Consider the following 21,859-nt stretch of genomic DNA (forward strand, 5'->3'; position numbering starts at 1 on the left):
CAATACATCGACCCCACGTGGACTGAATAATCCAAAGCTTTCTCCCATCAGCAATCAGAGAAGTAAATAACTCGACAAACCATGATATTCTGAAGACAGTTTCGTTTTTTTTTTAGAATGTGCACAATGGGTATAGAGAATGAAGTCCTTAAAAGCTAAACATCTAACGAAGTGGCAATTTATAGTGTGTATCCGCTAGTTAGACCATACAAGAGCTGGTGTTATTTATGGGGGATTGGGTGTCACTCAACGTCCAATTCTCAATCTTTGGGATCGTTACAACCTCTTTCCCACCGTAGTAGGTCTGCATAGCCAGCCTATGTCTTTGCTACAGGGTATTTTTTGGGTAAACGAGTGCCACCAGTGTGTCTGTCTGTTGGTCCAACCTAGTTCGACAATGTTTGAGCTTAAAACAAGACTGTCTGCTTCTTCTCACCCATACACTTTTGTTTTGCTGAGATGTAGAACAAGGAGCCTTTCCAACAGTTTTATTCCACCTACTCTTCATTTTGGAACTCAATGCCTGGTGCATGTTCCCCTCCATCCTCAATCTAGTGTTTTCTTCTTAATATTTAACCATTGTTAATCTTTTAACCCCTTACCTAGAGTTGCTTTTAGCCTTGCTGGGGCGAACTTGCAAAGAAAAAATAACCAAATTTGTTCCCAGTTTAGAGTACAAACTTTCTGAGCCTATAAAGATAGCATACTAGTTTGAAGGCAATAAAGGCTTTTTTTATCTGAAGGTGACTTCGGACTTTGTGGTAGGTGAAAACAAATCATGAATATTCACTTTTGTATTGGTGCTCTTCCACATAGTGCCGGCAGGGTTTTAAACATTAAAACATGCACACTTGTCAAGCAATGTCTAAAGACACTGCTCTGGAATTGCAAAGGTCGTGGGATCGAATCCCACCAGAGTAATTTGTCCTGATTTTTTTCACAGAGCTCAGGAAAGTACCGAGTATACAGTGCTACCACACATCGGTGCACATGGATAAAACCAGAATGAATATTCTTTATCCTCGATGCAAATTTGTTATTTAATGAATGTCTAAACTGCACTGCTTCCCCAGTTTCAGTTCTCCACGCAAATTTTGTTTTTTTAACAGTTTTCAGTTTTGTTAAAACACAGAGACGCGATGCATTAATTAAGGTTCAATGTTTACCGAGCCCATGGTTTATTACGAAACACACACAAACAGAGCTTGTCATTAACTGACGGTGAGACGCTAATTGGCCAAGAGTTGCTATGTTTTCAAGCCGGTGAACCTCATCACCAAGAGACTATTTTATTGATATGTTTGTTTAGTATCGGTTTCCCTTCTGAATGCGTAATGGCCGTCTAGTGAGTCATTTAATCGCATTGGTTTTTTACACGGAACACCAACTGGTTTGTCTCGGGAGACGCAGCCGGGGTTCGATCTCGTCATTATCAGGAGCTCATCAAGCCAAGCAAGTTTAAGGGGCAGAACTTGTATTGATGGAGCTAATAATAATCATCCAACTATACCACTCTGGAGTATTTTTGTTGTTACTAATTGAAATACAATTCTATTGGTTTTTCTTTGGAGTTGGATGAATAAACGATTTATGTTATACTGTCATTGTTATTGTAATTCGTGCCATCTCTTACAGCTGCACCTTTTTGTTGTTTTAAAAGAAGACAACAACAGATTACCCTAACCAATATACTACGATTATAAACCGGTAGTTTTTAAAATTAATGTTGTTGAATTATTTGATATTTTTTGGGGGCCCCTTGATATTAAATGATATAGGGTAACTCAAATTAACCAACAAAGTAATTAAACTAGTAAAAGCGAAAAAATATATATACATTTATATAATGAGTAGGGTAGATGGCCTTAGCTTTCGATCCAAACCGGACCTTTTTCACAGGCATAAAACAAGTACAAACAAATACATATCCATTTATAGAAAAAGAGAGGGGATTAAGGGAAGGATATAGAAAGAAGCGGGAAAATAATAACCAATACAAGTTTTTCAGAAACAATTGGTGGCTGTGAACCAATATGAGTAAAGTGGTGAGGGCAAATGGTGTTTAGTATATAGCATATACATACATTGACAAGAACTATACATCAACACAAAAGTGGCAGTATCAACAATGGCAAACGTTTTAGTTTACTTTCTATAAATTCACGCATGCTCAAAATCGGAAAATTTACTAGTAAGTCTGCTGCCACCTAGCGTTCCCAAGTATCAAATTAGCTGGAACGTATATTACTTAACCATTCGAACAGATTTGTAAACCATTCCAAGGGATCAGTAAAACCGTTCAAACGGATTAGTTAACGTTCGAACAGATCAGTAATAGTTGAAACAGATTAATGATTGTTCAAACAGATTAATGATTGTTCGAACAGACTAATAGCTAATATTGTTAGAATACATTAGCACCTATATTAATTGCTGGGGTGTTTGTTTGTCAGTTTGTTTGTGTTTCACCTACCAGGGCTTCGTATAACAGATATTGACCCCAAGTTCGGCCTCGGGAAATAGGCCCCTCTTCTGGTCACTAACGTAGTACTAGTTATAATGAGAAGTCATCCAAACTCCGAACAATATTTGTTCTAGGCAGAAGTATAAATCTATAAAGTTGAATCATCCCGTTGTTTAAAAGAGACAGCAGAGGTCACGCCCGGAGTGAATTTCGATTCCCAACTCATACACTAAGTGGACTCAGGTGAACAATGCACGTACACACGCTAGTAACTTAATCGAATGAGCCATCGTTACATTATGAGAAAAAATCAACTTGGCAGTCATGACAATGTCAATAAGTGGGAGTCATCATTGATTTGAAACTTAAAAAAAAAAGGAAAGGAATATAATAAAATGCAATACTCGTCTGTGATGCATAATTTGGATTGCTGTGTAATTGCAGTGTCGGTTTATTTGTCATCACCTCGGGGCACAGGAGAGGAGCTAAGCGTAGTGCGCACTTATATTTTGCAAATGGTGTAATGTAAGCTTGTCAGAATAAAAATATGAATATTAGATTAGGGTCGACGCCTAATCAAGGGTCGGTTTGTGTATGGTCTATGCACTGTTGCGCATTAAGGGAAGTAAAGCATACGAAGAATAAATATGCGAAATTTGATTTTCTTAAAGGTATTGTATTCCAGGATAGCCGTTTCTGATTTTAAAGGGAAACGTTGCCTTTCTGATTGGGCGCTTTGGACATTAAAACGCTTGTCATAAAATTAATGTATTTTTTTTGTCAGGGGATAACATCTTATTCTCTTTAATCAATGATACATTATCACAGAAAAAAAATGAGAAATAATTATGATTGGAAAGATGTTTTAAAAGTCGAATCTAATGATTCACATAACTGTCCCTCGAAATTGTGTGATTCTTCCATTTGCTATCACAGTCCGCCACCATTATGAAGAAGTACATGGTTTACTCAACCGCTTTGTATAGCCCAAAAGCGCCCAAACGCAATGACAATGTGCCCTTTAAATCAACATAAAGAGTGTATCAACTGTTGACATTTATAAATCGTTTCTAAATCAAATCTGATCTCTTTCAAACAAACAGGAGGCTTAATAATAAGTATTTCTAGAGACTAAATACACCAATTCTTCTACATAAATCTATTACAACTCGCTGCACAGGCGCCAGCAAGGTACCTAGTGATGATAACAGAGGCTCTAAAGCTATAATACAATGTGAATGCTGTATGAGAAAATCCACGAGTTTACAAATCTGGTAACAGCATCCATTAACCACTGTACTGTACTGAAACATTCAGATAACTCGATAAACCCTCTCGCCATTCAGCATAATCTCTGTATCTATGGTTCAAATTGAACAGTATATATGCATTAGTCTTGGCTCTCTTATGCCTATTTATCTTACACTTGAAGACACCCATCGGATACCCTTTTCATTATCCATGGTTCGTGTCCTTCAAGATGAATATTAAGTAAGAAAAAAAACTCTCATCCCACCGTGCAGAACCGTCTTATGGGTACATGTATTACTCAAGTAAATACTGTAAACATTGTGGAAGTATAGCCAATCCGCTTGTACAACATACATTATGCGGTGAATTAATTCCTACCAAAAATATCCACTGAGACCTTATAAAAGGTTTAAATTGGTTTTATCACCAGTCACTGAGTGGATTTACTGACCTCCTCTTGACCTACGGCATACACGCCATTAATTATGTGATTCAATTAAATGGAACACTACTTACTTAAATACGAGTGCACACTAAAAAGCTTGTGGGCAACACGAATAATATTAAAAATAGGGGGACAAATCTCAATTGACCATCGTGGTTATTTGACCCAATTAAAAACGTCATCGACCCCAAACCGCAAGCTACGCTCGGTTTTGTTAGTAATATCATAACAATAACAATGCATAATTATAATTTGCCATCTATTTAGTGTACAAGACCGTATTCCGAGCCCAACACACACAAAACAAAAACATAAGCAACAACAAAGAAATATAGAATGCATAGACATATAATGAATACTCAAGACATGTTACAAGCGAAGTATATTTGGAGTTAAATAAATGAATTATCAGCAAGTTTTAAACAAGTGAGGAGAACTACAGCATGTTGGGTTTCTCCACAATTATTTTAGGATTTATAATGCCCAAGATATCTCTACACGGTGTGTTCCCCCCCCGGATGATTGATGTAGACAAACCGTTGTGTTATTAAAACAGCCCTTGATCATAGATGTCAAATCTTGCACAACTCACAATCTGTAATTTATATTAAGGGCACAGCATTGTTTCACTGTGGACGGTGAGGGTTCAACGAGCAATCCAACGTGTCATAAAGTGATGCGTTTTCAATCTCCTAAAACGTGGCAAGAACATCACCGTATCGTCCCTACTGATTATGAAATTCATACTAAAGAACAATTTCTTTTGTGAAATACTTCTCCTTTGAAATGAAGTAATATAGTTTGAGAAAACTGTATCTCTAACCTCTGCTCAACAAACATACAGCCAAAATGATTGACAATGGGTTTAATGCTGAAAGTTGTGCATGATTTTTCACTAGTTTCTCCTGACTCACGCAGCGGCTTTTAGCCCAAATTTTCACATGCATGTTTACCTCATGTATATGGTTGATCACAAAGCAGCCGCAACCGCAGCAGCAGCAGCAGCAGCAGCAGCAAACAGCAGAAGCAACATAGCAACTTGGAAGAAATATTTTCAAACGTGGCTTCCTCTTTACTATATACCTTTACAATAAAGGAAATGGCGCATCCCGGCACGTTGTCTTCACGGCTTAAACTGTGCCAAGTACGGGACGCGCATGCGGGACGCGTAATCTCATTAAGGAGCCAGGAATTAATTAGTTCCCATAAATGAAACAGCCACTACAATAAATACCCGGAACAATCTTCCAAACAAAGGAGGAAGTGCATTGAACATTTTGTTATTTTGAAGAGCGAATTAGTGAAGAGAAATAAGTAAGATTTCCAATTATCCTCAAAAGAAATTTGTATAACTAAAACTACACCTGTCATTATGTGAATTAAGTTTTGTTTTATTTGCAACAATCTACTGTGTTCTTTCACAATTATGAAACGAACTTTTAAGGCAGTGAACATTATTGGTAATTACTCAAAATAATTGTTAGCATAAAACCTTACTTGGTAAAGAGTAATGGAGAGCTGTTGATAGAGTAAAACATTGTGAGAAACGGCTCCCTCTGAAGTGACGTATAGTTTTCGAGAAGGAAGTAATTTTCCACGAATTTGATTTTGAGACCTCAAGTTTAGAATTTGAGGTCTTGCAATCAGGTTTTTTTTTTTTAAGCATATGTTGAGATACACAAAGTGAGGAGACTTGTCTTTGATAAATACCAATAATGTCCAGTGTCTTTAAACATAACTATGCCACAATTTGTCCCGTCCTTCTGCAATTACGGTTAGACTATACATAGACATTTTAGTTTTATGAAGCGAATTATACACTGTTTAACACGAAGCCTATAGTAGCCTATAGTACCAAGTAAGGTTTTAATTTTGTCAGCCTCAACATTACGAAAACATTTCTCATTATTTAAAATTGCTTCTCAAAAGCATTATCATATTTGTCAGCTTCGTATAATTACGAAAACGTTTCTCATTTTCAAAGTTGCTTCTTTAACAAAAGCCTCTTATTTAATTTGGTAAGCTTCAACATGACATTTCTCATAATTATTCAAAGTTGCTTCTTTAAGAAAGAGAGAACAGTACTAAGTTGCGTGCAAGGAGGAACTTCCTCACAGTGGGAATCACAAAGCGGCTGTGACTGTATCCACTGACTCCAAAAAACAAAAAGCACGTAGACAGATTTTCTTTCTGTGACTTGTCTTGTTTCACTTTGATAGAACATGCACAGGTAACATTTGGAGTCGGGATCTGTGACACCGACAGGCAGATGGGTAATTTACTCACTGAGGAGTTACAGATGATGTCGTGCTGAGTGAATGGCAAACGGATCACTTGTCGTCTATCGCCACGCAGGATACGAGTTTCAGCGTTTGCTCAGGGTTTTATAGGAGCGTCTGTTCATCGCACCAACTGCAGAAATGTTACATGATCGCTTTGATTGGGTTGTCAGTTCTTGGATTTTGTTATGTCTTTATGCTTATAGATTTTGTGATATAAATTTGAGTTACTGCACTGTTTCCTGAGTGGCAAAAACAAGTAAAAAGATAATGACGTTTGGCTCCAGACCAATCAACGGTTATCTAGGCCGAGGCAGTTGGTTAGTGCTTTATTTTGTCCACAGACGGTAGTGGAGTAGCTTTGACATGTTGAATTACTTTTCTTTATGGGGAGAAAACCAGAACAATAAATTGAAGAAACGACTGTAACAAGAGCTGAACAAGAAATTGATTTATTTTGTTGATGTTTTTCAAATTGCTTTTAAAGGAAAGGGGACATGAATTGTGTTTGTTCGTGGAATTTGTCTAAAATGTAACATAGATTTGTGGTTTATATAGATTTGTTAGAAACAATGAAAAGAAGAAAAGACAAAAAAGAAGATTCAAAATTATAACAATTATTTCCGAAGGCTATATTATTCATTCCGGAAATATACCCCTGACCTGATTTGTGTTAATCGACTGGGTCTGACTGTTTTCGACACACTTCCATCAACAAAAATATGCCCGCAAACTTTCAATTGGCAAATTTAATTAAGTGAGTTTAGGGGGAATCAACTCAAAGTGAAACATGCCGGTAACAATTTAAGTGAATCAAATTTGGCCAATAATTAAGTTATATAACTATGCTGCTTACATAAAATTATTCCTATCGGAGGTACATAGGGAGATGGGAGAGAGAAATCTTCAAGTAAAAAAAAAATGAGACCTTTATTAAATTGCATTCTAAAAATATTGCAACACTGGGTATGCATTTATCCTATTAGAGTCTTGTGATCGGGTTGTATGACTGTGCATTTAGTCGCTTAATAACTTTAGCATAATTAGCCAAGACGGTCAGTTAGCATTTAGGATGGATCTTTGCGTTGTGAGTCACATTAAGAGTATGGTAATTGTGTTTGTAATACTACAACAAAATAAGATGTTTAAATAACGAGCATGATGTTTGTCCCTTGGACTGTTCGAAAAAAAGTGGGAAGATTTAATTGCGTACACAGGTTGACCTTCTAGTACATTTATACACAATGTAGGGTTTAATAGACTTTGCATGTTACTTCACCAGTTGACAACATACTGGGAGATAAGACTCAAGTAGAAATAATAACATGACAAGACTGAATTATATATATATGCAAATGAAATCATTTAAATATAAGAGCTTATTCTTTTAACAAAAACCTGATCGCAGTACAGTGTTTTGTTTCCTCAGAAATGTGTAGTAGGCCTTCATGAAACATCGTTTTAACAAAATGTCCAGAAATGTGGCCGCAACACCTTGTTTCAATTTTCCAATTCTAAGTCATCCTAAAATTTTACTTGCGTACAATACTCCGAATCCGTGACAACTCAGTTCTTTGCAATTTCCCCCAGATTGGCTTTATCCAAATCATAAGACTTGATTGTATTCGTCTCAAAAGCCATTAAGGGCAATACATACATGTCGACATCACTACATGGCTCAACCCAACCATGAACATGAAATGAATTCGGCAGCTTGTATAAAGTGTCTTCGCGTGCTTCCAGGTTTGATGTTAATTGTCATTAATTATAATTATGTTTATGTATTCCTGCATGGTAGAGGCAGGGGGGGGGGGGGGGGGGGTCCTTAAAGAACTTTTACTCTAACGTCTAAGCCTAATGAAAGGTGTCAGAATCACGTTCATTGTAATATTTATAAATACATCGATTTAGATAAAACATGAGTAGTCAGATGTATTGCTGTTATATCTACAGGCAACAACAGGTTGTCTAATGAGGGGACAGGATAGACAAACCCGGCATAGAACAACTTTGTCATGACTCTAAATTGCCGATGGGAAAGCTGAAAAGCACAGGAACAAGGAAGTCGGCTGAAAAGCAGCAATCGGAAACCATACTATAAGATCCGGCGTGTAAAACATTTAAGTGTCTAAGTGTGACAATTTATCACGTGACGCTGACCGAAAAACTACAAAAAACCCTCCAAAAACAAAGAGACAAATTAACCAAAGAAAAGGAAGAAGAAACACCCCAAAGACAATTCTAAATACTCTCTTTCATTTGGTGCCACTGAACAAATACCAACCGAGATGTGCACATTTCACTGAGACGAACGTATTTATCTAGTGAGTCTGCTGCCACCTATTGTCCCAAATGAATCTTTCATTAGTGACATCTTTGCCAGATTTCCTGTACGTATTATAGCCCCAATACATAAATTCAATGAGGATGTTTTTACACAATGACAACAATGGTATCCGATCGTTTCCTCTTTGTTCGATATGCCCCACATACGAGCTGGCTGTAGGTAAATTACAAATTAAACAACAATCATGAAGTATTCAACAATCAGGGCATACTTTCATCAAGTAGTTTGAGCAGAAGTAGTCCATGTTTTTGATGAAACCACTCTCCACCCTTACAAATAATGTTAACTGATAACCTGAAGCTTATTCTCTTTTAAATAATATTTCTATAGTGAGCACATGTTCTTTGCATAAAAGATTTATGAATTGGGCCTTCGGGTCGGTGTGAAACACATAGCGATATAATCTCACCATCGAGCTGTGGTTTGGTCTACCCTAAAAGAATGTCTTCAATGGAAGGCAATCTCAGTCTGGAAAGCACACTGGAGGTTATTTTTGTGTTCAGGTCATTTCACAATAATACTTATAAAAAAGTGAATGTGATTACGGTCTTGTATAGGACTTACAATTTTTTAATTTATTAATTTTTTTCCTTTATTGCTCACTATAAGCGAAATTCACGCCGTGGTTTTCTTTATATTATGATGCTGTTGTAATTTATCTATAAACGCTATATAGGGCCACTCTTTTGTTACAACAATTATTCTTAATAATTATGATATATTCATCATTCTTAATGTATAGAATTGTTTGACGTTAAGAAGATATTTATTGTTTAATCAAATGTATTTGTTTCTGTTTGATACAACAAAATACAACATAAACACAAAACAATGTATTCAAATATACTCCCCACATGAACACTGCTGAAAACTATTACATGAACGTCTACCCCCATCTCAGCGTGAGCCTCTTGTCGGTCACGAAGATGTCTTTAAACAAAACCCATTTACACTTATCAACTTGACACCGAGGGAAAGGTCTAGGATCATTTCAGACACGGTGAAACAAAAAAAGACGTTGTAGAAACGGAATCTGATTGATAAGGAAGATGAGTGTACATATCATGATCTCATCAGACTCCTTGTGACAGACAGTAGCAGATGGAGTAACCAAATAACCAAGGACAGTTAGACAATAGACTTCTCTCTCTCTCTCTCTGTGGAAAGGTTAAACCAAAGAAACGAAAGCCACACGAAGAAACATCACAACCGAAGGAAATGTTAATATTTATATGAAATTACTGATGCCCGTAGTTTTCCTCTTTCACATTTTTGTCAATTGAAAGTACAATAATTGGTATGGTGCCTGATCACCTTAGAAGTGAAATACCCAAACATGGGACGAGAGAATCATGTGCGTGAACAAGTCTGATCTGGACATTTCCTTCAAGATTAAAGTAAGAGAAAGATGTGAGCGAGAATGGGAGAGAAGGGGGAAGGGCGGGGGGTGGGGTGTGCTGCATCTGTCAAGTGATGGCCGAGTGTTCTTCCGCCTTATACGGCTTTTTAGGTTCTAACGTTATTAGTGTAAAACAACTATGAAGTTTAAAGGTGATGGTTTACCCGTTATGAGCACGGTGTGCTCGAGTCATAAACCGACTAGACACAGCATGATATATAACTACGACAGTGGGAATAACTGTAGTTTAAATTGAGTAGAGTTTTATAGTAATGTTCTTGATTTCCAACGTGATTCTACATTTTGCTGTACCTGCCACTCATTGTCATGTAGCCGGTCTGCCATTGCGACGATAGGAGCATCAATGTATTTGTATATATTTGTTCAGAGTATATTTCGTAACGAATATGTCTTGACGTTCCAACAGTTCAATTAAAGACCAGCAGACACCAGAAGACTGAGATACATACACATGACCTTCGCCCAACCTCCCCATCACATGTGTGTTTGTTTATTCTCGCCATAATTAGGAAAGTCCTTCACGAGGTTGTATAAATAATTATCATTCTGTACAGTGACTATGGTGTCTTGAGTTTGTTATGAAGGGTTTACACTGTGTACACTAATAAAGAAAACATAATCCTAAATAATATCAGCAGTATAAATTAAAACCAGTGTGTATAACCCCTCCAGTTTGCAATTGGAATTGTATCATTTTATTAAATGGAAATCGAGCTCTATTCTATCACAATCAAATTCAATTTGATATATCGTTAATGTTATACAGCTCCACATCTTATTTTTATATTCTCAATACTTTATAACATATAACTATATACTATAAAGTATAAAATGTACCCCAAGAATATACCAACATGAATATCTCCATGATATCCGAAACCATTACCCGATATCCATCAAAGTGTCTCCTACTCTCTTGTACCATATCTGTGAATATACCATGTGTAATAACTCCTTAGGCTAACTGATACCATCACTATTTCTACAGGATACCCATCTCAAGTATTTCCTTATACCATAGCTCAGTGAATATACCATAAATAACTCCTTAGGAAATGTGATACCATTAATACTATTTATACCTGATACCCATTATAGTGTTTCGTGTTATAAAATTATAGCTCTGTGTTAGAGAAATATCTCCAAAGGATATCTGATACCATTACTATTTCTACACGATACCACCATAGTGTTTCCTCATACACGTTATAGTTTAGTGTTATAGGAATAACCTCTCAGGATATCTGATACCATTGCTATTTCCACCTGACACCCATCATAGTGTTTCCTGATATAAATTATAGCTCTATTTTATAGAGAAATACCTCCTAAGGATATCTGATACCATTACTATATACCTGATACCCATCGTAGTGTTTCCTACGCTCTTATATTATGTTACTTGGCAGAGCATTTCAATAAGCCAACGCCTTACATCTCAATTTTGATGCTATAATCCATGCATAGCTATGTGTAGTCCGTGCCACTGAATAAGCATTCCTCAACCATGATATATAATCTGCAATGAATGCATATTGACGATTCCTATAGGCAATATGAACACTGTGCACAGTTCATATAATATGATACAATGATACAGTTAGTAGCCGATGAAATACAGTAATGCACGCATGTATATAGTTAAGGGCAAGCCAAATTCACGTTTAGATCATACAAAGTCATCTCGAAATTATCAATTCCCCATTGTTATGGGTGCATCATCATTCATTTTAAGACTTTAAAAAGCTTATGGAATCATACACGTTATGAATACAATGATTATTATTTTAAATTTGTGAAAATAACTGAACCATTTGAACATCAATAGAGTGGCTATGGCCCTAGTGTCTGCACATAGGCAGCTGCTGCTGATTAATCTACGCTTACCTTTTACTTCAGTGCGCGAATTCAATCAGCCGCGCTTGACATAATATCGTCCCTTGTCGTAAACAAATATTACCCGGTGACGTACAGGAAAGGACCCCCAAAACAATTAGAATTCTAACTCGGTTATCTCCATGTCAACTGGGCAGACTGAGGATGCTTTGGAATGGCGGAGCTCCCCGTTTCGATGTTTTTCAGACGATGAACAAAATAGCACTCCGTTCAGCAGAGAGTGTTGTGATGTACGTTGTGTGTGTGTGCTGTCCCTCCGGACTGCGGATAGGGATGGCTACAGCAGGAGATAGCCGCACAAATGGCATGACAGTCGGTTAGTAGCGTCATTACACACGGCGAGCAAATTTAATTTACTCGCTATCGACTTTCTTCTTCGCTGGTTGCCGGCACTTCGGGGTTGGTTATGTGTATTACTTGCCAGAAGGAATGCTACAACGCTACCGTTTATCGACTCCATATTTTTTTCGCTGGTGCTGCTGCCTCTTGGTCGCGTGTCACCGAACTCTGCGATATTATTTTCTTAAATTATTATTTACTTTTAACAACTGTCCTGATGACACCATTCATTACGCAGCCTAGAGCAGAATTATTTTGAATGAATACCGGTGTAAAAACCTACTACCAATATTTGTTTTTAATAACTCATTATAATCCTTTTTTAAATGCCAAGGATGCATTTAAATTTTTTAACCGTTCAATTGTTCTAATCATATATAAATCTAGATATTACAATACAACTATCCTGTGAACATTTTATTTCAAAAGATGGTAGCGTTTTTGAGATATTGCATGAAGAATGATCCGTAATTGGTAACACAATCTGAGAAATCTACCTCAAAGAAATGCTTCTCATATTAAAATTTCAGGACATAACAGCTGATATCTTTTTTTTCATAACCGCATGACTTTGCAGCTTTAATACTAATAACCAAGTAAGTTTTTATTGGCATAAATTTCAAGAGTGATCACCACACGTATTACCTTCCCTTAAAGGCAGTGGACACTATTGGTAATTGTCAAAGACTAGCCTTCACAGTTGGTGTATCTCAACATATGCATGAAATAACAAACATGTGAAAATTTGAGCTCAATCGGTCATAGAAGTTGCGAGATAATAATGAAAGAAAAATAACCCTTGTCACACGAAGTTGTGTGCGTTTAGATGGTTGATTTCGAGACCTCAAGTTCTAAATCTGAGGTCTCGAAATCAAATTCGTGGAAAATTACTTCTTTCTCGAAAACTATGGCACTTCAGAGGGAGCTGTTTCTCACAATGTTAGTATACCATTAACCTCTCTCCATTACTCGTCACCAAGAAAGGTTTTATGGCAATAATTATTTTGAGTAATTACCAATAGTGTCCACTGCCTTTAAGCTGCTTTCTATTTATCCTTGTCTTTGATCTCACCTAATTGCAACATTCAAAAACAAATGTTTAAAATCATCCACAAGAAGAAAAAACATCCCGCAAAGTATTTGTTGTTTGAAGAGTTAATGAGAATAACACATACAGATAATGCTACTTCGCAAGGACACAATCCAACATCAGGACGACGATACCATGTGCTCCATATGACGGTCCTCTCAGATCATGATATCAGTCTAACTATAAAGATTTGAAGTGTCCCACCATGTGATACGACGAACACACTTTGTTTTGATGTTATACATACACCATCATGTCCCGCTAACTGATGGATGCACCACTTTTTATCGACAGTCAAACCATTGTCAAACCATGGAGGAAGATCCTCCATGGTCAAACAGAGCATAGGTGAACTCTGCGAATCTCGAAGACTTAGGCCCTTTTCGAAACCACGGTTTCGACTCCAGATTCGGCTCAGGCTAGCTAGGCCCCGCGGTTGTTTTGACAGTTGCGCATGCTTTGCGTACGCGCTCAGGGCTTCAGACGAGAGAACGGAGCCTGAAACCGAATCCAAAGCCGAAGCCGTGGATTCGAAAAGAGCCCTAAATTCACAAACTTGTCTTTCACGATTGGCTGCATTGAAGATCTAACCAAGGCTCTAACCGCATGAGACTTTCTGTCAGGGCACCCACCGGGCCTGTAACTTTACACCCAACAGTTGCTTTAAGCATGCTCCCCCATTCAAGCTAGAGCCATTCCCCCGCACTAGGACAGAGCATGACCAGAGACTCAAGTTTCATCATCAATTGCAAATTTTCCAATTTGCGATTGTCTAGAGTCTAGCCAAGAAAGTATAGCATGAGACTTTATTATAGCTAAAGGGTTGGAAGTCCCCACATATAGGTACAGGTGACCAAATGTGAAGGGATGCCGGACTGTAGTTTTTTAATTAAATGTGCAATTTGTTAACTGTTAATTATTTCCTGTGTCACTAAGTCAAATCAAACTCCCTTTTGATTCAAAATTATATAATGAAACAAACTTAGGCCCCCAAAAAGTAATAAATAACGCAGGTGCTTCAAACCAAGCTGATTCAAGCATGTACGTCTTTCAGAGACATGAGTAGTGTCACAAAAGCCAAAGACCAAAACTGGTACAACGAGGAACAAACTCTTCCACTGGGCAAAACTCAGCGTAAACTCTGGTTTCCCATAAAGCAAAGATTCATTTTAGATCCTCCAATTAACGATTACTCGCCCTCCGAATCATCTTGAAACAGCTACTGGTCTGGGAGTACAATGCTAATGGTTTTCTATGCTTCAACATCAAGCAACTAAAGGAAACTCGCCGCGTTTCTCGTGAGGAACGATCAAAACATGAGACATTTTTGAGACTCACATTTTCACCCCACAATATTATCAGATTATTCTCCATTATTGCTACAGCTCGTCATCGGGTGCCTTAATGAGGCCACCATTATTTAAACTCGGATGATAAAAACATGAAACAACTTCATATTGAGTAGGCATACCTAGTTTATTGGGCTAGAATATACAACCTCCTAAAACGAGAAGAATATTCTTTCTATCTGGAACACCCCTTTGTAAATCTCGTTATCTTTCAGTAGGAAATGAAATCTCCGGGAGAACTGCTTTGAGCAAATCAAACAATCTTAAATAATTCAATTCACCAGAGATTACGAGTTTAAGAATGTGTGTTATGCTTCCTATTACGAAAATATCCCCGGCAATTATACATCGACGATGCTATATATAGAACCCTATGACGTCGAACGAGGGAAAAAATCCATTTGAATAAACCTTGAACTTGAGGCTTCCAGCGAGCGAAAAATCAAAGGCTGTGAGTTCGGGTGAGGCGAGGCTGTATAAACAGTGAAGGGGGTTCATGACACAAGGAGATGGACTTATCTGAATATTCAATTGCCTCATTAACATAACCTTGAAAACATTGACGATGTTATAAACAATTGGATATCATTTGCTTTGATCTTGAAAATTGAAAGGCATTTAATCGTCAAAGAAAAAAGGCAAAAACAAACATACAATGTATAAATTATAGACATTTTCCACGTATTTACTTTGTGAGTTATATATATATATTTTTTTAAATATAGGATTCGAACAGTCTCAGTGGTCTAGTCGGTAAGACATCATTCTAGAGAATGGTCATAGGTCCCTCCCAAGTAAAATGCCTGTGATTTTCTTCACATAACTCGGGGAAAGTAAGCGTGTATTCTTTGCGAATTGTATTATTTTGTGTTATATCTGAACACGACACGTTTGTGTCACTTGTAAATACCACTGAGATAATCTTCTGTCCACTCTCTGATTGGAACTCCCAATTAAGCTTCATCATTTCCAATTAGCGTCTTCAGTTCATATCCGTGTATAATTACAAACCTAATCAATTAATTAAGTTTCCAGCAAGTCGGTTTGTAGATACTATAAGCTTCGTGTGTGTAGCCGGGCTGGGTGAACCTTGAGTAAATTGGTGTGGAGGGGAACAAGATGATATCCTACATTGAACACGTAGCTAATAGATGTTAAATTTGCATCGGGGTTTTTTAAGATTATTATTTGGTCTTACCTTTATCACCGATCTGTGGAAGCACTGTTTTGCTCAGTACTTATGATTTGATCTGCCCTTGATACCGGGAAGTCTCGGTGGTCTTTGGTAATACATTATTCTGGGGAATGACAAGGGTCGTGGGTTCGAATCCCACCGAATAAAACGCCTGTGATTTTTTAACGGAACTCGGGAAAGTACTTAGTATACAGACACTGCTTACATACACCTGTATTTAAAAACACATACTCCTTGATACAGTAGAGCCTTCGAAACAAATAAAGTTGTAAAATTAACATGCTGTTCCTTGTTGCTGTTTGAAATTTCCAAAAGCTTGAAATTTTCAGGGTTAACCCCTTCCCCTGAAAATTTCTCGCCATACTCGCCCGGACAAAAACATTGTTTGTGAAAGGGAAATTAAAACATGGCATGCAAGTTAGATTAACATAACCATGACACAAATTCAACAATACTTTCCAGTTGTAATTAATGCTGTTTTCAATGTCCAAGCCCTTCTATTCACTCTCTGCAATATTGTTCTTAGTGTCCATCGGCAGTACGAAACTCCCTTATTTCGTCTTGTCCTATGAAGCCCTGGGCACAAGCAGCCAATGCTTGCACCTGCCGAAGAGCAGCTTTTATTCTATCTTTAAATTTCGAGCGGCGTCTCACTCAGTGATTAGATTCGGGATTAGTTTTCCATCGCACATTTCATTTAAGCTTTGTGGGTTAATATAAATGTAACATTACATGCTAGTCTATAACATGTCTGAATAGTTACTTAACTCGGCAAACTCATGAACCAATTCATTTGTACAATGATCTCACATCAGATAATACGAAATGTTAAGCATGTAGTTTTATTATGCCCGCTATACTCTGTGTACTGGCACTGTCTATTACAGGTTATAATACGCTAGAGGCTTGTATTATGTTTGCACAATAGTTCGTATTTTCAATTATATTGTCGATACCATTTTTATGGTATTTCGATTGACAACTTACAGGGTCCCTTCCTCACCCATTTTTTCTCTCTATTTTTTTATTGGTTGAACGACATAAATATTGCCCGTGGGTGATTATGGAAAAATGCGTGGCATCCAGCAGTGATTGGAGTTATGGCTGGCGGTCAGTGGGTAATACAGCGTCTTGAATGCGAACTATTTCAGGCTGTGTGGTCGCGAAGAAGGCAGCTGGCTCGCTCGCTGGCTGCGGATGTGTGTCCGGGTTCCGGTTTACGCTCTGCTTGTGTGACGTCACCTCCGGTTTGGGTCACATTTCTGTGTGATTTTTTATTGAGAGGAGAGCAGCAATACGCCATTATGAATTGGTTTGTCAAGAGGACAGGAAGACTGAAAAGTCAACTTTCACTCTGTAAAATATTGTGGTATTTTTTTACGTAAAGATTAATTGTATTATATAAAAATGTATCATTTTAGAAATTATTGGTCCATTTGATTTAAACAGTGTACACAGTGCCTTTGTGCATAATCCTGCACAGACATTGCAACCGCTTTAAAACAAACCGTGATTATCCCCAACAATCAAATTAACATTTTTTAGTGTCTAGCTACTGCCCTAGGGTTTAATTCTAAAACAACTAAGACAATGGTAATTAGTGTACATTAATACAGAATTTTTTTTTACTAAAACTATGATTTTTTTTTAAAAAGGCCTAATGTTGATAACAGAAACGGCTCTTGGCCTAAGTATCATTTGTGGCATGGTTACCGACAGAGGGCGCACTACTACTTCAAGCAACCGTCATGATTGGAACGAAGCCGGATTGCAGAAGGGGGAACGTTATCGGTCTTTCCAAAATACAACAATGCCGCTATGTCTGAAGTTGTATTAATTTAGATGTTCCTCATTATTCCAATAAGTTCGACCCAAATTACATTGAAGATTTATGTCATCATTTACAAATGTGGAAAATTTATGATTTTATTCATCATGGACAGAAGATCAAACAAAAAAGTTGACTGTCAGTGAAGCATTTTAAGAAACATTTTCATTGCAAAATCATCTCAGGGCAATTTATTGAAATTTCTGAGACCACTACCGTATTGTAAAAGAAACAATGTGGTATCGCTTCTTCTCAGCCAGACTACGCCGTCTAGCGCAGCGATGGTCCCGGTGGGCTATCATTCTATAAAACAGCTGACTCCGAAACAACCGTCGCACCAGGCATGACGCACAGCATGCTTTTTACTTGATGATGTTCACATCTGTATGAAAGGATCACTGTACCATGGGTCATTAAAAGATGACACATTAATGATAATACATGAATGAGGTTCTTTGCACGTAAAAGTAGCCCAAATTTACTCTTAAATTTGAAAGGGTAGACCTAAACAACTACAATAAACGAGTTATAATATCTTCCAAACCGTTACTAACACATGATGTTTACCCAATCATTATTTAAACTTATTATTTTTGTTCAAAGTAAAGTTAAGTTTTAGTTGACAATTATTGTCTTTTTCTTTGGTTCCCAGTTAATTAGCATTCCCCCAAAATATCAAGTTCGCTCGCAGGCCCTCCTGCTATAAAATACAGCAGCAATCCTCACTGATACCACTTCGTTCTACAACTTCTAGTTATTGACCTATTGCATCCGGAAGGCTCTATCGGTCATTTTTGAAAAATATGAGATTATCATATTATGATATGCGTTTTCAAGTGGACATAATATTTGACATAAACAGATGAAATAGAGAACTCAAAAGGTTCACGTTTGATCGGGGTCTTCCTTTAGAAATCTGATTCCTTATGTTAAAACCACGTACTTCCGATACCACTAAAAATAAACATGGCTACTGAATGCGGCACTTCTGCAGCTTCTTGTACTAAAAAGAATGCACTTCTTAGAACTGTCAAACTCATTTAGTAAGCAGATTAAGTCATCCACTAACAATCTCTGCAGTTGGCACGAGACTTTAGAAACATGAGCAGGGAACACATGAGTGTAATCGGTGGGAGACTCTGGATGTTTGAGATGAATACAATACATGTTACATGTGATGAAACAGGAGGGGAGATTGGTTAACATGCATGTATCTTGTATAGGAAATGATTCACTTAAAGGGCTAGAACTGTTCATTTGATTTAAAGCAATGTTTGTGATTTGGTTTGTGATCAGAGGAGAGAATTGTTTATTATTGTTAATTTTCCATAGTATTCCATTCTACATGAATACCAAGTTCATTCCAAGAATTGATATTTCAAAAACGATAACGATACCGCAGCCATTGGTTTCTCTAGTAATATAATTTATTAGGTATCAACTTCGAAGTTTTCGCATCAAAAACCAGTAATGTTTGTTTCCCATCACACACAACAAATCATGAACTGTTACCCTAGTTTGTTTCTCGCTGGCTTATAAAAAAATAAACAATTAAATTATGACCACAGAGTTTGCACAAAATAAATAAAAATAAGTTTACCTTTAATGCTCGTGGACTTAATTGACACCAAGCGTTAGTGGACATCCTTGCTTGGCCGTGTTTCGCGGCTCTGGTCCCGCAATGTCCCGTACCGTCTTCGCCAATCATTTTTCGTGGAGCCTACTCTAATGCCCCTTATTTTTGACCGCGCGGGGGCGCTATAAATAGTATTTTGATCACTTCCGGGGGTACACGCGATTCGCCCTGCACAAATTAATAGGCGTTCTGTCACTTTTGTTGCGCCGTAGTTTCAATTTGCTTTAGAGGTGGATTATAACGGCTCCTTTTAAAGTCTTATTGTCTGTGATGGATTAGATGTCTGTGGTTATAATGTGTTCCAATCTTTAAAAACTGTTTTGCGTATGAATGAATATACCCCCGGAAGTGATTGAGAGCGCCCTCACGCGGTCAAAAATATGGCCCATTGAACAGTACTAAAAAAAACCTGAAAAGCTCAACAGAAAAATAAGCCCAGTGTGGAGGTATTTTTTGCAGCCGCGTCGTGCAGAAAAAGCTAGGCCTCTGCTCTCGAGCTCAACATCAATATCGGCAGTACAATTCCTAACTCCATGTAGAAATCACGAAGCAATTCTCACTAAAACTGGAATCACTTCTACTAAACAACAGCCTCAAATCACTGATATTGATGTAACAGTGTTGACGTTTTCATAGGTGTCTAAGTTGCTTGAATGTTGTTGTTTTTAGACGAGCAAGTGTAAAGCAATGTCCACCTTGTAAACCAAAGCAGGTATTTCGACCACTTTCGTCTTATAAAGAGCATTGCATTCAGATGAATGAAAAGCGGACTCATTTGTATTCGCATAACAAAGGGATTTGTAACAGTTTGGTGGTGTTGGTTTTAAGAATGCAGGGAATTTGCGGTATGCATGGACACACAAATCAGATTACAAGTTCGTTATGTACAAGCACGTACGTGTACGAAAGCATTTATTTACTTCAATATAATTGTACTATTCTTTACAATGAGGTACATTGAGTGACCGCTCTATATTTCGACACCCCTATTCTTCGAGAATCCTTGTCCGAAAACCCCCAAGATGACTTAAAGACACTGGCCACTATTGGTAATTGTCCACGACCAGTCTTCTCACTTGCTGTATCTCAACATAAATTATGCTCAAAATAACAAAACCTGTTAAAATTTGATTGTATAAAACATTGTAGGAAACGACTCCCTCTGAAGTAACGTAGTTTTTGAGAAATAGGCAATTTCTCACTAAAATAATAGTCTTTTATTCCTATCTGAAAGCACACACATTCGTCCAAGAAGGGGTTTTTTCTTTCATCTTTTTCTCGCAACTTCCATGACCGATTGAGCTCAAATTTTCACAGTTTTGTTATTTTATGCAAATATTGAGTTACACCAAGTGAGAAGACTGGTCTTTGACAATTACCAATAGTGTCCAGGGTCTTTAAGTTAGGCCTATATTAAATTTAATCATGTAAACTATACATGAATATTTGCACATCACCGTGTGGCGCGAGTAAATCCAGTGCATGAAGATACAGTGGAAGCCAGTGGTTCCCAACTTTTCACCAACTCTCGTGATTGTACAATTAACTTAGGTATGCTCTATCTCGAAATTCCTTTTAAACGTCTTGTATATCCTAAGTTTATTTCTATAATAGTAGAAACTCGATGCAATTAAGACAGTTTGCACTTATATATAATATGAGTGCTACAGATACTTCATTTTTTGAGCTACCTATATCTCTCGAATTTATGAGGTTTATCTAAAAACAACACACAATCGTCGGTTCTCAACAAGCGGTAATTTTATCAAGAGTGTATTGGAGCAACGCCTCGAGTCTAGCCATTTGCAAGGGTAAACATCTAATCAAAAGTAATTACACTTACTTTACATAGTTATTAATAGCTATTTACAAACATCATCAATTCAAAACACCTACTTTCCTTTGGACTAATTGATACGTTAAAAATCACGTTGATTAAAAGTTAAGATTTTGTTTAGAGTAAAGCATTAGGCCTACTCCTAAATACACACTCAGAGAAACTAGAGATGCCTTAAATTCCACCCTTAGAATGATATTGTAGAGCCTCTATTGATGATTAATCACAATATTATGGTACTGATTATCGTTTTTCTTCGTGGGTATGAAGCGATATTTACACACCAAATAATTTTATTTCCACAGTTTTGTTTATGCTGAAAATTAACATTTCTTTTTTTACAATTCAGCGCTTTCAACAAGTGAGATTTTATTTGTATATTTTCACCTGTCCATAAATCACAACCTGGAGTAATTTATATTCACAAATATACTTTTAATTTGTAAGAGATGATTATAATTTACTTTAAAAGTCAAATACTAT

The 21,859-nt window shown here is 37.2% G+C and overlaps 1 protein-coding gene across 2 annotated transcripts in view; it reads right to left on the minus strand.

The window, feature by feature from the left end:
- LOC117295456 (neuronal acetylcholine receptor subunit alpha-4-like) overlaps positions 1-19,625 on the minus strand; it is a 52,845-nt gene extending 33,220 nt beyond the window's left edge. Inside the window, exon 1 of one of the 2 annotated variants that reach the window (XM_033778125.1) lies at positions 19,504-19,625. The gene's annotated coding sequence lies outside the window, so the exon portion shown is untranslated. Of the gene's footprint in view, positions 1-12,093; positions 12,407-19,503 lie in introns of those variants that run through there. The other variant, XM_033778122.1, reaches the window with a different exon arrangement.
- Between the last annotated feature and the right edge of the window lie 2,234 nt (positions 19,626-21,859).

This window comes from Asterias rubens, chromosome 10 (genome assembly GCF_902459465.1).
Source record: "Asterias rubens chromosome 10, eAstRub1.3, whole genome shotgun sequence".
NCBI lineage: Eukaryota > Metazoa > Echinodermata > Asteroidea > Forcipulatida > Asteriidae > Asterias > Asterias rubens.